The following is a 12678-nucleotide window of genomic DNA, read 5'->3' as shown; positions in this document are numbered from 1 at the left end:
GGGGGGTGTCAAGGGAAGGCTGGGCAAAGCCTCCCCTGCTCCACCTCCCTAAATGGCATCCGGCGGTCACGTCCGCCGGAGGTGACTGGGGTCTGGGGACAGCCGATTGCCGAAGAACTCCTTATCGCCGATTGTCAGTGGGCCCTGGCGGCGGAGCTAAACGGCCGCCTGCGAGGGCGGCGGGGTCACGCTGGGCCCCGGGCTCCGGGCGTGCCCACAGGCTCCTCCCGCGGAGCTGGCCCGTAGCCCGTCGACGCCTCCCACAGCTCTGGAGTCCCAACCCCCTCCTCGAGAGCCTCCAGCCTTTAAGCTCAGGGGTAGGGGCTCACCGTCACCCTTGCCACCCCTAGACACCGAACACACACACGTGTGCCGGGCCTCCTCTGCCTTCCCTTCCTCTCCAGCGCTTCCGTAGCCCTTGGCTACGGTTGTGTGCCGCGCCTGGGAAGTGTTGGGGTGGAGGGGCAGCACTGCGCCCCAACATCTGTGCGCCCGGCACTCCGGGACCCTTGGGCCAAGCCACACACAAAGAATGGGTGGGGTACACATTCCCTCTCCCCCCAAGGCCGGCTGGGTCCTTGCCACCGTCTGCCTCGGCACACCTCGTATGGGTCGTGGCCTGATGCTCCTGTGTGGCCCTGGCCCGAGTGTGTATGTGACGGGGTTGGGTAAGTTCGTGATTCGAGTTGACACTAAAGGCTCATCACCCACCCCCTCGAGCTTTGAACCACTGGAGCCGCAGCCCCGCGGCTGGGTGGGCACGTCCCCCACGAGCAGACGTCCCCTGCCCTGGCTGCTCTAGCCGCGGCGGGGAAGGGTGACCTGCGACTGGCCGGCCTGGCACAGTCGCCCGCGCTTGGGAGCCGAGGGAGGGAGCGCGGCAGCCCGCCCGCCTCGAGGCAGAACACACGCCTTTCCCGGAACCTTGAAACCCAGGGGAGCCGCTGCCATCTTCGCGTGACGAGCAGCGAGACGCCGGTGATTAAGTGTTTCTTTCCGGCTCCCTCCCCTGGTTGCGGCTCTCCTCCTTTTCACAGGACTGGAAGAATAAAACGTGGAAAAAAACCACACACGACTGCGCTCGCCACTCGCTCTCCCTGCCTGTGCAGGCCTCCCGGGGTGGGCGCGTCTGGGCGAGGCGCCTTCTGCTCCCCCCATCCCAACCAGCTTGGGACCCCGGGTGGGAGGCCAGGGCCACGGGCCTCGGTTTTCATCCACTTTAGGCCCAAATCTCCGAGTGTATTGGGGAGGGGGGGGATGTACATTGTCGAAGGCTTCCGACCCCCCTCCCCTTGAATCTAAACACAAGAATCCCCCCACCCACACCCGGGACTAATCCCGCCGCCCCTCCTGGGATTAACTGGGCTCACAGGTCCATAAAACACTTCCGGCGCGGCCAGAGGGTCTGTCTGCAGAAATGCTTTAAAATTGTCCTAGTGGAGGGCGGGGGGAGGACGGGATAAACTGATGCTTACAAAAGACCGGAGAGGTTTGTTTGCCGGCTATGTGTAGAAGGAGCTACCCCAGCCCGGAGGGTGGCCCGGTTCCAGGGCCCAGAGAAGGATGCAGCATAGATTCAATGACTTGACTGGAGTCACTGACCATTACTTGGTCACGAGTGGAGTTGGGGGGCAAGGAAGCGACTTTCACATGGCTACTGGTTCCAGTTCCATGAGAAATAGCGTGCTGAAAGGGAGGGGGGCGGACTAAGTTTCCCCATCTGTCAAACGGAAGTAATTACACCCATCCTGAGTGGAGCTAACATGTTGGGGCTGCAATCGCAAATGTTAGCAGTTCGAAACCACAAGCCACTCCACCTGAGAAAGACAAGGGTTTTCGACGTGTGGATAGAGTGGCAGTCTCGGAAACCCCCAGGGGCAGTTCTGCCCAGTCCTGTAGGGTGGCTGTGAGTCAGCATCTACTGGATGGCAGTGAGTTTGGTTTATTTTGGGGGTTTGTTCACCCTAGTGGGATTCTGAGGCCCCAGAGAGAGACTATCTTAAAGTAAACCTACCCTCCCTGCCTTACTGTGGTCGGTGTGAGGTGCGGAGGTCCGTAGAAAAACAGTCCTTGGCTGGTTTGCAGGTGAAAGAAAAAGGCAAGCCCAAAGCAACATGTTTAACCGTTTTTGCTTTACCCATCACTTCAAATTCAGTTTCTGAAGTAATGGGAGACACTTTTGCAAGGTGCTGAAAAAAAGAAAAAACACCTTGTCACGAATTGGAGGCAAAAGGCCTCTCCATTGGGTCAAATCACATTTTAAGAAACCCGGAGGAAGAATATAAATTTAACGTTGCTTCTTGAGTCTGTACTCCTGTTATTCTGGAGAGATGCCCTCAAACACGCATACACACACACACAAGATCCGTGAAGTGGGCCTGGAAGTAAGCTTTGGTCAGCTAAGTAGGAGGGGACAGTAGGCTTCGAAATGTGAACAGTGACTAAGTCTAATGATTTCAAATGAACAGCCGAAGACCGGAGCCTGCCTCTGGGCCCTGAAGGCCCAGAGCTGCTAAAACTGTGCGTGAGAGGGGGCGACCTTCCCCGCAGATGGGCTCACGCAGCGTGACCGGCCCCAGGTGGCGCCCAGGCGCGCTTGGCACTAAGGCCCCAACTGTGCACTCACTGGGCCTCGCCAATTGCGGAAGGGCGGCCTCTGGCAGGACCGCCCTCGGGTCCTCCTCTCCCCTCCTGGCCCTGGGGCCTTCAGGCCGGGTCAGCCCGCCTCCACCCTCGGCCCCTCGCGCCGGCGCTCGCCTCGACCCGGCATCCAGTCCCAGTCCCGCAGTCTTGGCTCTTCCCCCTCGTGATTCATTTAGCAGCAGTGCAGAAAACCTGTTTACCTCCGCAGCCCTAGGCGACTGGATCTGCGTGAAAAAAGCCCCAACGCCAGCGCCGACCAGTAGGGGGGGATTGTCCTATAGATTATCTCTCCTGATTTTCTTTTTTTTTTTTCTCAAACGACGAGGCTGGGTTAGAGAGGGGGTGGGGTGGCATGTTGCTGCTGTTTTTTAAAACACCATAGTTGAAAGAGAAACAAAAGCCACACAAAAGCCGTTTAGGAGGCACCCAGGCTGGTTTTACATATAAAAAGTGCAGCGAATACCAAGGGGCCCCCAGCAGTGATCAACTAAAAGGTTGGCCTGGCCAATTTCCACAATTAGCAGTTAATCTGTTATCTACGATCTGCAAACAAGTTTGGAGACACTAAGGACACCGGATTCTCCTTCCAAGCGACGGCAGATCTGTGGGGCGCGTCCGAGGCCCTCGATTTCTCCCAGTGGGAGTCCAGCTTCCGCAAACATCTCCCGAGCTGGAGGACTAACTTAAACCGTCAAAAATGCGCCTGGGCAGCCTTGGCGCCTGTGTCCGCACCGCCCCTCGGGCCGGAGCTGGTCTGTTTCGTGCAGATTTCTGCACATTTTATCTAGAAACTCGATTTCGTGGCCTTCCTAATTTTGCACAGTAAAGGTGAGAGTGAATGGCAAAAACAGAAGCGGGGCCCTTGACTCAGAAAAGCAACGCGATGAGCGGCTTCGCCTTCCCAACTCCAGGCGGGTGCCCCGAGCCCCCCAGCTCACCGCAGCTTGTGCGCAGCTTCGTCCTCCGCGGGCTAGGGCGGGCGGGGGAGGCCCGGAGGCACGAAGCGCCTGGAGCCTGCACGATGATAAATATTGCGCAGACAGCCCATAAATAATTTGCATTATGTTCAGCTGACAACGCAGGGCGATTAATTTTAATAGCTACATATTTGCCTGGGCTGCTGCTTTCGTAGGCCGCGTAATGAAAGGCGAGAGGCCGCCCTGGCTCCGCGCTCGCGGGCCGGGAAGGCAGCCCGGAGGTGCCAGGGGTGAGGCAGGGCCCCCCTCCCCCGAAACTACGTCTCCTCCAGACGCCCCCACCCCGGGGAGGGGGAGCCTCGGCTCGGGGCCCAGCGCTAGCCCTCTGCCCGGCGTAGAGGCGGAGTGAGCGCGCCACCCGAGCACCCCGAGGCCTCGCGCAACAGGAGCCACCGTCATGCTGCTGCACGTTCGTCTGTTCGGGGAGAGCCACTTGTGGACCAGGAGGCCCTCCCCAGGGCGAGACGCCCCACCCGGCCCGAGGGAACTCCGGGAGGCGATTTCACGTTCCAGCGGTGGGGGGGAGGGGGCAGAGGTGGTGCTGGTGCTCGCCCCCGCCTTTCGGCCGGCGGGCCCCAGCCTGGCGAGGCTTTTCCGCCCGGCGGGCGAGGGCGAGGGCAGAACAAAGCCCGGCCGCCCGCGCGCCCTCTCCGCGCCCGGTCGGCCCGGAGGCGGACTCCCTGCCGCCGTCCCGCGCCCCGCAGAGACGCCCCCCAGTCCTCCTCCAGAGCCTCGGTGCAAAGCCCCGGACACTGAACGAACGGCAGCGAGGGTTTTTAAGGAGCTCTTAAAAAGGGGGGTGGGGGGAGGAGAGCAGCGCGGTGGCCGCCGCGGTCCCGTGGTGGCCGGGTGCGCGCGTGTGCGTGTCTGTGTGTGCGTTCGGATGACAAAGCCCTGCCGCCGCCAGCAAGCTCCGGGCTGCCCGAGCTCTGGTGGAGGAGGGGCAGAGGAGGCGGGGAGCCGCGCTCCCAAGGAATCGAAGCTTCTTGGAAGAAAGAGTTCATTCATGAGCGGGAGTAACCCTCCCGGCCTGGCCAGGTGGAGCCTCCCGAAGCCAACACCTGTGTGTTTTCCTTTTCGGAAACGGGCGAGTGCATCGATCATTACCATATTTTAATTGCCTTTCGCAAAGGTCATCTCTAAATATGGATTGCAAGGAAGCTTGGCCAGAGGGGGTCTGTAGCCCAGTATTATTATTATTATTATTTGTGTGTGTCGCCGCGGAGACAATGCGCTCAGCTCTTCTCCAAATGCCAATCCGAGGGTGTCCGTGCGCGCCCGCCAGGCGGTCACGACGTGCTGGACCCACGCAGACCGGGCTGCGTGCACAATAAAAATCTAGCAGGCGGCGGCGGGCAGTGCAAACCCACGGGCTTTCTTTTTAGAAACGGTGGTGCGAAGAGACTTGACAATAATAACACGCAGCAGGATTGAATCAGGGCGGGAATAAGAAAAAGGGAAGAGGGGGACAAAAAACATTTTCCGCTGCTCGAACAGCGGACGGCTGGGTGGTAGTGGTGGTGAACCCTTGCGATCCCCGCCAGGGCTTTTCAGGCCGCCACAGGGTCCCGCGCAGGGACAGGTGTGAGGAGCCGAGGGGCTCGGGGACTGCCTGCTGCCCCACCGAGGCCTTCACGTTGTTTTAATATTCACTTCTGCCCCTAATTCAACACGGTTGTCAGTTGCAGTGACGTGGAACGCTCGTTGGAAAAGGCGAAAAGAGAACGCTGAGATTTGTCAACTTTGAAAAGTCTGCCTTTCCTTCACGTTCAGAAACCCATGCGTCAAGAACCTCTTAGGGCGAAAAGGGCGTGTGGGAAGGTTGAGGGAGGGTCCTGGAGGCTGTTTTAGAGGGGAGCTTCCTGGAGGGTGTTTGGCCCCAGTTGGGCAGCAGTCATATGCTGACCCTGACTTTCTGGAAGGAACCTGGCATCTCTGAGCCTGTTGCTGTGTCTGGAAGGCCAGGCCTGACTGAACAGCCTCTGAGAGATGGAAGGTTTTGTAAGGGCCCTGCTTCCTGCTCGGCCCCCACCCCCCAACCTGGCCTCCTGGCCTCACCAGCAGCCAGCTCTGCCTGCAGGGAGGCAGAGCCAGATGACTGGTCCAACCCCCCAGAGACTGCCAGGCTTTCTCCTCCCCTGTAATCATAACCAGATGCACTTAAGCGCCTTTCATCAGAGGAAGCCCAAAGCCCTTTAACAGGCTTCAATAAAAGCCTTGCTAGGGCCTACTAGCCTGCTCAGTGTCTGGGCCTCTGCGCCCATTTCCCAGCTGAGTAAGCCTGGGGGCTGCAAGTAGGGCCGGGTGAAGGTGTGTGTAAGGGGTGCCTCGTGGCCAGAGGCCAAGGAGGTCTATCCAACCAAAGCCACCTCTCCAGGCAAGCAGGAGCCAGGATCCCTACTAGATGTGTATGGAGCAGACCCCCAGTGACAGGACAGGAGAAACAGACAAGGCCAAGCCTGCAGTTAGTGCCTAAAGAAAGACTGGAAGAGCAGCCTCGTTGAGAAGAAACCAGGACTGGGAACATTGAGGGTTGAAGGGCAATGACGTGGAAGACAATCCAGAAGGGCTTTGTTGGTGCTTGAATCATCTTGCTTTCAGAGCCCTTATCTCACTAGATTCCAGCCTGTCTTCTACACAAGACTATGAGCTTCCCAAGGTCAAAATCAAAACAAACCCCACTACCATCAAGTCGATTCCAACTCCTGGCACTCCTACAGGGCAGAGTAGAACTGCCCCTCTGGGCTCCTGAGACTATAACTCTTGATGGGAGTAGAAAGCCCCCTTCTCCCTCTGAGTGGCTGGTGGGTTGTTTTTTGTTTGTTTGTTTTTATGATATATATGGATTTATTAAATTTCTTTTTAGTTGAATGCAGCATCTGTTATTTCCACTGTGTTCTTTTTTCTTTTAAGTTCTCCAAAACCTGAGAGAATATGTATAAATATTCTAACTCATAAGGTTTTCAATATCCCTGCACATTATCTCCATTTTACTTACATACCTATTGACATTATCACTTGGTTTCAAAGACAAAGAAAACCTACACAGTAGGCCTCTGTCTTCCCCCTGGCTTACTTTGTGGCTGGTGGTTTTTGAACTGCTGATCTTGCAAAGGTTAGCAGCCCAACATGTAACCACTACACCACCAGGGCTCCTATCCCCAGGGGCAGGGACTGTTTCCTTTCTTTTTGCAAGCCTGGCACAGGACCTGGCACAAAATATGGAGCCAAAATGTTTTGGAGGCTCCAGGTACAGTGACTGGCTTTGGAGCAGAGCTTGCTCAGTGAATGTATAAGATCTCTGCGCCTCGGTTTCCTTATCTGTAAAATAGAGGTAGAGTTGAAATATGCATGTAGAACACCAAACCAAACTCACTGCCATCGAGTCGATGCTGACTCAGAGCCACCCCAGTAGAACTGTCCCTGTGAGTTTCTGAGACTGGAACTCTTGATGGGAATAGAAAGCCCCTCCTCCTCCCTCTGAGTGGCTGGTGGTTTCAAACTGCTGACCTTGTGGTTAGCAACTCAACTGGTAACCACTACACCACCAGGGCTCCAGGAAGTTAATAATAAGCTTTTACAGAAAGAGCAGTGGCAACACTAGCGTTGGTAATCACCCAGTACCTTAACTCACGATGTCTCCCATATACCTCCTGGAGCTTCTCCGGTGCCAGACTATATGGAATCCTTAATGTTTATTATTAATTTAATCATAGAATAACATGTGACAAATAGAGTTGAAAATTACTTAAGTGTAATATTTCTAAGATTATATGAATGGGAACAAAACTGTTGCTTAGAAACTTGCTACATTGAGTCAACACTATTTGTCACCACCTTATTAGTAACTGAATGGAAGCCTTTTTTGATTTTTTTTTCCTTTTAATTGAATTGTGATTTTATTCTCAAAAAAGTTCCTGACATGGGCTCACAGATACTAATTTCCCACACTCTTCTAGCTCAAGCACCGGAAATTTTGACAAAACCGGTGACTTAAAAGACACTAGGACCATCAAAAACAATAGTACGTCGTTATAGCCAGTTCAGACCACGTGCTTGAAAACCTCATTGTAATTGGGTAATGATGACATGCACACTTTCCACACGTTGTCGGAAGAGACCAGTCCCTGGAGAAGGACATCATCAAAGCAACCTTGGATGGGGCGCAGGACCAGGCGGCGTTCATTCTGCTGTGCAGAGGGTTGCTATGGGTCAGAACCAACTCGATGGTCCCTCACAGCACCAAGTGACAGCCTTGACAGGATCATTAGAGGGCTCTCAAAGTAAATTAGCATCTCGTTTTAGCCTTGTAAATATATTAATCCATGTACATTGGGGTTATGAAAAGTGTTTTTGTTGTTATAACTACACTGTGGTTTTTTTTATAAAAACAGCACGCTTCTGCAAAAACACTGCACAAACATCTTCTATCAGTAGGTGCCTCGGAGCCTGTTCCAACTCACAGCAATCTCTGTCCGACAGGATGAGCCACTGCCAGACCTGGCCATCTTCACACTCGCTGCCGTGTGGGAGCCCACTCGTGCAGCCACTGTGCCCATCCATCTCCTTGAGGGTTTCCCTCTTTCTCCCTGACCCTCTACTTTCCCTAGGGTGACGGCTTTCTCCAGGGACTGGCCGGACCTGATAGCATGTCTAAAATATGTGAGATGAAGTCTCGCAGCATCAGCGCTTCCAAAGAACATTCTGGCTATACTTCTTGGAAGGCAGATTTGTTTGTTCTTCTGGCAGTCCGTGGGACTTTCAACATTCTTTGCCAAAACTGTAATTCAAAGGCCTCAGTTCTTCTTTGGGCTTCCTTGTTCACTGTCCAGCCTTCACATGCATGGGAAATGCCACTGGCTTGGGTCTGATGCATGCACCTTGGTCCTCCAAGTGACATCTCTGGGTTTTATTTTTTGACATCTTTGTTTTTTAAAGAGGTCTTGTGCAGCAGATTGGCCCAATGCAACTCTTTGTCCTTTTATGTCTTAATTACTGCTTTTCTAGGTGTTGATTGTGGCTCCAAGTCAAATGCAATTCTTTTTTTCAAATTCTTGAGGGCCTCAACTTTTCTCCATTTATCCTGATGTTGTCTGTTGGTACAGCTGTGATTTTTAAGCCACACAATATCCCCGTGTTCTGTTTGAACAACTGCTTCTTGGTCTCTGTACAGAGTCCCTGGGAGCTCAGTGAAGTGGTAACCATCATGTATGATGGTCCACATGGTCGAATGGTTTTGCCTAGTCAATGAAACATAGGCAAACACCTTTCTGGTATTCTCTGCTTTCAGCCAAGATCCGCCTGATGTTAGCAATGATACCCCCTTGTTCCATGTCCTCATCTGAATCCGGTTTGAATTTCTGGCAGCTCTCTACAGATGTACTGCTGATTTTTCAAAACCATACATATTCAGTCATTTTCATGTACCGCCACTGATGGTGTCACTCAGTACGATCCACTCCACCCCCCCCTCACCCCCACTGTCTACTTAATGACACCCTGAAGAAGAGCCCTTGCTCCCCACGGAATGAAGGCAGCGGGCGGCTTTGGGCTGATTGTGATGTGTAAGTGTAGGGTGTAAGAGTCCTGAATGGACCCAACCCCACAGGGTCACTGGCCCAGGATTTGGGCAGGAAGAGAGAAACCAAAAAAACAAAACAAAACTCACTGCCATCGAGCCGATCTGGCTCATAGTGACCTCATAGGACAGGATAGAACTGCCCCTGTGGGTTTCTGAGACTCAACTCTTTATGGGAGTAGAAAGCCCCACCTTTCTCCTTCTAAGTGGCTGGTGGCTTCAAACTGCCCACCTTGCAATTAGCAACCCAGTATGTAACCACTATGTCACCAGGGCTCCTTGGAAGAGAGAAGTGCTCCTAAAACGTGGGCCCCAATGCTCCTGTGATCTGTGGCCTCACAATCTCACCTTCTAGAGGACAGGTACCTCCCAAACTGTGAGGTTGGGGGTGCATGTCAGCCTTTGGACTCCGGAAGTGACGAAGCTTAGGCTCTCCTGCTCCAAGGATGAGTTGTGATGGAGCCCTGGGGATGAGTAGGTGACGGTCCTAGTAGGTGATGGCTATTGGATGGTCAGGGGAAGAAATGTCCCTTCAGCCTACACCTCAGCAAGTCCCCCCCCACACACACCTCCACTGACTGTTGGTGGGACTGGGCTGCCCTCTTGGCTGCTCCTCCCTTTCTGGCCTGACTGTGTAGCTCCACCTTCTCCTCCCACCCACCACACACAAAGGTGGGCAGATTGTCTCCTCCACTAAAAGTGACTTTCCTTGCCTGCCTATTCCCTAGCTGTCCTGCTTACTGCCGGAGCAGGACCTGGATTCTTCACCTTGACCTCCTCAGCCCTCCATATTCCAGGTGTCTTGTGGCCCTTCTACCACTTTCCTGCAAGGGCATCCCTGTCAGGTGGGCTAGGAGTGCCCGCTTCCAGGAGGAGAGGGGTGTGAGGAGGGCACAGGGGAGGGCATAGCTGCGCAGTGCTGTGAGTGCAACCCAGCAAGTGTGCCTCTGGGCATTGTGAATGAAAACCATGTGTGTGCTGTGCAGGACGGCGGGGGGGTGGGAGGGGGCACTGGAGGCAGGAGTTGGAATGAAGAGGTATGGGGGGAGAGACTGTGAAGTAGCTGATCCTCCTCCTCCTCATTGAAGAGAGAGACAGAAAGGGGGTGGGAAGAGATGAAATGGAGAAAGCTCGCTCACCTGGTGTAAACCTGGGGTCCTTCTCCCATCCTGCCTGGTGAATGGGCTCCCCTGTACATCCTTGCCCACCATAGACCCAGAGGGACCCGAAAATGAGGCCGGCTCACCGGATCCCTGAGGTCAGATCTGAGGGGGAAAGTGGCTGTCCCAGAGGGAGGTGATCCAGGATGAAGATGCCGCCTTCTCAGAGAATGACTGAGTGATGGACGATCCCCTGCGTTCCACACATGGGGTCCTCACCCCACGCCGACCTCCTTCCACGGATCAGCAACCCGCTGTCCAGCTGAGGGCCTCTCACTTCCTGTCATGAAGTTGAGTGCAGAAGCAATTCAATTGTGCCCATGGATTCTGTGGCTCAGTGGTTCAGTGCAAAGACTCAAGAGGGGTGAGGGGTAGGAAGGGTGGTCTGGAGTCACCTGGTGGTGGGGTCTTCTTTGCCCATGCATCTGGCAGAGTGGATGGTGGTGCTTGGCAGGTCCTTAACCGTGTGTCCCAGAGCACTCAGAGGGCACGCTCCTTGGGACCCGAGCTAAAGCTGCCTGAGGGTATTTACCGCAAGGTCAGCAGGTCCTTTGGGAACCACCAGCCTCTCCACGGAAGAAAGATGAAGCTTTCTAACCCCCGTCAAGAGTTAAGTCTTAGAGACCCACACGGGAGAGTTCTACCCCGTCCTATAGGGGCGCTAAGAGTCATCATCAACTTGATGGTAGCGAGGTTTTGTTTTTTCCCCCAAAGCCCTGGGGTAGCCTCTCAGCTCCGTTCTTCAGCTCTGACTAAGCCCTCCCAGATTCTAGAGGAATCTACCTCTCTCGGTGAAAAGAGCGTCCAAGAACCGTGTGGCCATTTAAAAAAAAAAAAGCCATCTCAGGCCCTCCGGAGTGCTAAGCTTAATTAGCAATGGCTCTAAACAGAACAGTCTACTGGATAATAGAAGCTGGTACCCTCCAGAGGGCACATAAATTATGGGGGGAAGGGCAGTGAGCTAAAATTAGGCCAAGGTAAAAGAAATTGAACTCAAAGGCAAATATGGAGTCTCTGGGAAAATGGAAATGTATAAAAAATAAACACAAAAACCTCCAGCACTTTCTGGGAGCTTACCAAGCATAGGGAATTGCACGTGGGGACAACGGGCATCAGATGGTTTTTCAGCCATTCAGACACTGAAAGGGTAAGCAGGTGAGAGAGGGCTCTGGCAGTCTGTCTCGCACCCAGATGGCAGTCTTTCCCTTGCTGTCTTGGGGGAGATCTGGGGTAACCCTTCCTTGTTCCGGGCAACATTCTTCTCACTACTTGCCTCTGTCTCCGTTATCTACCGCTGCCATAACAGAAATGCTACAACCGGATGACTTTAAGAAGTCGAAGCGTATTTGCTCACAGTTTAGGAGGCTAGAAGTCCAAATTCAGAGCACTAACTCTGGAAGTGACTGCTAAAAGGACAGACAAGCCTGTCTTGGAAGAAATGCGGCCAGATTGCTTCTTAGAGGCAAGGATAGCAAGACTTTGTCTCACCTACTTTGGACCTGCGGTCCGGAGAGACCTCCAGACCCTGGAGAAGGAGCTCACGCTTGCGTGGTAAAGTAGTGAGGCAGTGAAAGAGAGGAAGGAGCTCGATGAGATGGATTGACACAGTGCTACAAACTACCGGCTCAAGCATAAGAACAACTGAGGATGGCACTGGACCGGGCAGTGATTCGGTTTGTTGTGCATAGAATCACTGACTCCAAGAGCTCTGGGGGAAGATTGTCTTGGCATCAGTCTTCCCCTGGGTCTAAGGGGTTCTCAGCCCAGGGACTTTGGGGCCCAGGGACACAATCTGTTCCAAACTCTTCTTTATTAGCGGTACTGTGGCCCCTTTCTCCCTTTCTCTCTGCTCCATTCTCTCTCCTTTAAGCTCTTGTAAGACAAATGATCAGACAGGCGACACCCCAGGGAAAACTACATGGGATCTGGGCTGTGACATGAGTTAAGGGTGTTACGTCTCACCCTAATTCCCTTACAGCTGATTGGCTGATTACATCATGAGAAATGATTACACCATCACATAACTGCCAAATTACATCATTACATTACTGCCAAACCACTGAGAATCATGGCCCGGCCAAGTTGACACATATTTTTTGGAGGAGGGGGACAGGGAGTGGCAGGAGACAGGACACAATTCAATCATGACAGTCCACCCTTTGGTTCCCACCCCACAAAGAATTTATGGTGCCACACGCAAAGCATTTTCACCCTATCATAACATTCCCCAAATCTTAAATCAATGTCACGTCCAAATTCTATCCAGGGCAAAATTCTTCTTTATCTGAATTTAGAGAACAAGTTTCCTGCTTTCAAAGTG

This window comes from Echinops telfairi, unplaced genomic scaffold (genome assembly GCF_000313985.2).
Source record: "Echinops telfairi isolate 266 unplaced genomic scaffold, ASM31398v2 ScPeMD7_26;HRSCAF=91, whole genome shotgun sequence".
Taxonomy (NCBI): Eukaryota; Metazoa; Chordata; class Mammalia; order Afrosoricida; family Tenrecidae; genus Echinops; species Echinops telfairi.
This window is presented reverse-complemented; position numbering follows the sequence as displayed.